The sequence below is a fragment of the Helicoverpa zea genome, chromosome 27, assembly GCF_022581195.2.
Source record: "Helicoverpa zea isolate HzStark_Cry1AcR chromosome 27, ilHelZeax1.1, whole genome shotgun sequence".
NCBI classification, from domain to species: domain Eukaryota; kingdom Metazoa; phylum Arthropoda; class Insecta; order Lepidoptera; family Noctuidae; genus Helicoverpa; species Helicoverpa zea.
This window is the reverse complement of record NC_061478.1, coordinates 3,195,601-3,199,933: the sequence shown is the minus strand read 5'-3', so window position 1 is coordinate 3,199,933 and position 4,333 is coordinate 3,195,601. Positions and strand designations below refer to the sequence as shown.

Genomic DNA, 4,333 nt, shown 5'->3' with positions numbered 1-4,333 from the left:
AGTAGAGTGCATGGTTCTGTGGGAAGAAGGTGTGGATTGATTGTTCGGGGGTTTGGGTTCAATTAAAAGGTTGGGTAAAGATGATGTAGTTTGTGGTATTAACGCTCATAATTCTGTAATAAGGATATTAATACGAAACTAATACCTATTATAAATGTGAAAGTGTGTTAAACTATTTCACGCAAACCTTTTGATTGTATTTTGATGAAACTTGAAAGTCACGCATATCGGATGTGTCGTTCATAATTACATTAAATCTTATCGCATTTACTTTATGATATTCTATAGCGAATTGTAAAAAAAATAACCTAATCCATTCAGTGGTTTGGCCACAGAGGCGGGTGAAACCATAGGTAAAAGCAAGTTAATGTCAACATATATAATGTCTTCAAGTAATTGTTTATTAACCATTAGCTTCTGCCAGCGGTTTCACCCGCATCCCGTGGGAACTACTTCCCGTACCGGGATAAAAAGTAGCCTATAGCCTTCCTCGATAAATGGGCTATCTAACACTGAAAGAAATTTTCAAATCGGACCAGTAGTTCCTGAGATTAGCGTGTTCAAACAAACAAACAAACATACAAACAAACAAACTCTTCAGCTTTTTAATATTAGTATAGATTACACCTAACCTAGTACCTAACGGTGGTTTCCAATACTATCTGTATCTATTGATTATCTTAGGTATCTACCTAATTGAGATACAATTACGACATTAGCCACAAGATACGTCAAATACAATATATCTGAATAGCCTAGCAAAACGAAACATAGAAATAATATTCTGAACGGCCGTCACATACAAAGAATAATGGAAACAGCCGTAAGACCATTTCTGGTCTAATCATTTAACACTATTACAAATTCTAAAAAATTAAAAACTCTCAAAACTTCATTCATACCTTTTTTTGTCTCGTTATGGGTAAGCAACTGTGAGGGAGTGTCAGACTTTTACTGAACAAAAATCCATCGTGTTCCTTCGTCATTCGTACCTCTTAGCATAGAAAAACTACCTCCCAAAATACCCAAAAACCTGCTAAAACCTGCGTACAATATTAAAATCGTATAATCTACAGAGAGGAGCGACATCTGGCGGCGCTAAGTGGGAACTCGCATAACGCGCCTCATAGTGCCGGTAAAAGCAGTAATTTTGTCATGGAGATTGGGGTTTGCTGGATACGGCAGTTTTAAATTAAATTCAAGACTTTAAATTTACTTAAGTCTTTTTCTCCAAACATTTTGGGGTCGGCTTCCAGTCTTCGGATGCAGCTGGGTACCAGTGTTTTACAAGTAGCGACTGCCTATCTGACCCCTCAACCCAGAATATTCGCGTATGAAGATAAAATATAGTATTAACAAATAATTCCAGTCTTGACACATTTCATATTTCAGTAACACAGCCTCCGTGGCGCAATGGCTAGCGCGTTCGGCTGTTAACCGAAAGGTTGGTGGTTCGAGCCCACCCGGGGGCGACTGCTTTTTTACAACCTATCTGAAAGTATTATAAATGCCTTCCGATTTTGAAACGTGTTACCTAAGCCTTGAATAACGGTCATAAAAATGTGGACGCCTGCCTAGTAACTAAATGTATTATTGTAGAATAGAATTAGGTACTAAAATATAGAGCTCAATAAAGGCAGACTAGCTGATTAAATTTTTTTTTTAAACATGCCTTATAATCGTAAAGGGTCATAATTATTTAAAAACACAAACGCCTAAATTTACCTAACGTCCGTACCCAAGTTACAAAAAGTGAATGAATACTCCGTCAAGTTATCGACGATACGCTTTAACAGTTTTGAAAACTTAGATTTGTTCAGACAGGTATTTTTGAAGCTGAGTAGATCTACATACTTATCTGAATGATTTTCATCAATTATCAAGTTTATCTTTTTAACTTACATAGTCAAGTTATAACAATCGGAAATACCACAAGGCAACCGCTTACGGTTGCCTTGTGGTATTTCCGATAGGTATCCGATAGGATATCACATAGGTTTTACTAAATCCTCAGGATGCAAGAAAAGCCCCAAAGACATAAATAACAGAGGTATTTAGCCACATCTAGAACATGTACATCAGTGTACCACAAAGCAAATGAGGCTGAACTCGTTACGAGCAATGAGCGAACACTTTCTAGGCACATCTAGACAGACTAGCGCTATGTGCATTGCTGCACGTTGTCTTAAGCTACATATGTATTCTTACTGTTACAGCCTTTTCATCGTCCCACTGCTGGGCTGCGGCCTCCTCTCACACGGAGAAGGATTGAGCATTAATCACCACGCTTGCTCAATGCGGGTTGGTGATTTCAGACTTCATAGTCCAGGTTTCCTCATGATGTTTTCCTTCACCTTTTTATCAGCCATTGGTGTCAATTATACTTAGAAAGTACATACAAACTTAGAAAAGTTGCATTGGTGGAATCGAACCCACACTCTCATACTCGAGAGGTTGGTTCTTTACCCACTAGGCCACCACGACTTTACTATAATTATAGCAAATGAGTACGAGCAATGAGCGAACACTTTCTATGCACATCTAGACAGACACACATCTAAACTATCGATTCATGGTTTAGGATAATATGTGTCATTTTGAGTAGGTTTATTTGGTTTAAAATGGTGATAAAAATTGCAATACTGTTATAAATAACTAGCTTGTTTTCGCGGTTTCTGCCGAAAAATAAGGCCTATTCGTTCATGAATAATGTAGCTTTCTTAAGCTTAGTAAGTAGCTTAACTATGTAGCTTTCTTATTTGTCCTCACACATTGATATCTACGGGTCAAGGTTACTTTACTTAAAAGCTTAAAATTAAAACCATAATTATACAAGATTTCTGATAAATAGAGCCAAGTGTGATAAATTGAGCCAAGTGTGATAAATAGAGCCAAGTGTGATAAATAGAGCCAAGTGTGATAAATAGAGCCAAGTGTGATAAATAGAGCCAAGTGTGATAAATATAGCCAAGTGTGATAATAAGTTGAGGTATGATTTCAAACAAGGATAGTCAAAAAAACGGCAATAGACAAATTTATTTACTTTTGCGTATATCACATTCAAATAAAATCATTTATTTCTGGGTTTTACAAAACATTTTAACACCTCCATATTAAAAAAAAATATATACGATCATCTGAATTGAGAACGTCCTTCATTTTGGGAAGTCGTTTAAAACTAAATGAAGCCGTAGGTAATAGTAAAGAGACATAGAAGTATTATTATAAGGATGTCTCAATACTCCTAGATTGTAGAGTTCATCGTCTTCTCACGTAGAGACAAACCTTTTAGGATCTATTATTGTGTGGTGTCAAATTATTTGTCGGTCGGAGCACACACGACGGCGCTAGACCACTACTGTAAAGTCAACAGATAGAGTACTTTATTTGTAGAGTTATTAATGTATAGAGAGTTTAGAGACCTACGTCTAACCAAGATGCATTGTTATGACGAGTTTCTTCGTGTTCGAAGGGCACGTCAATTTGGTGGGTCCGTCTGTTATTTGAACATCTTTACAGTATCTGAAGGGAACTATTTCTCGTCACCTGATAGAAAGTAGACTTAGTCCTTTCCCAGACTCTGGAATATCCATGTACCAAATTTTATTTAAATCGGCCCTGTTATTTTGCTGTCAAAGCGGTACACACAGAATTACTTTCGTATTTGTAATAAAATAATCAGATTTAGAAGATACACGTGTTAATCAAACATTACCTACAGTATTAACTTGGCATTCACGATTTTCACTTCATAAACATATTAACTACAACAATAAGTCACATATTAAAAGTCCCTATCTATTTTTTCGTAACTCTGTTACACGCACGGCTACTCAATATAAATAGCAAGGTAAATGTATTGGTACATCTCAGCGGTGGTCCGTCAAGTGTCTCGTGTTGACCCATACACTTTTACACAGCAGGGTTACCATTTAAAAAAATGGACGAATCTCTTCTTAGACTAGCTTCTCGCAGTTTCACCCGCTACTGGGAAAATTTGTTCCAGTACTCGGAAGAAGTATATTGAGCCTATGTTACTCGGGAATAGTCTAGCTTTAAAACAGCGAAAGAAATTTTTAAATAGGATCTGTAGTTTTGGAGCGTTTAATCGTTTAATCGTTTACATCCTTGGCAGTCGTTACGGGTAGTCAGAAGCCAGTAAGTCTGACACCAGTCTAACCAAGAGGTATCGGGTTGCCCGGGTAACCGGGTTGAGGAGGTCAGATAGGCAGTCGCTTCTTGTAAAGCACTGGTACTCAGCTGAATCCGGTTAGACTGGAAGCCGACCCCAACATGATTGGGAAAAGGCTCGGAGGATGATGATGAGTTTTGG

At 37.4% G+C, this 4,333-nt stretch overlaps 1 non-coding gene across 1 annotated transcript; it reads left to right on the top strand.

Moving 5' to 3' along the window:
* Positions 1-1,399: 1,399 nt before the first annotated feature.
* On the top strand, positions 1,400-1,472 carry Trnan-guu. The gene has a single exon. It is a non-coding gene; the product is annotated as a tRNA-Asn (tRNA).
* The last annotated feature ends 2,861 nt before the right edge of the window (positions 1,473-4,333 follow it).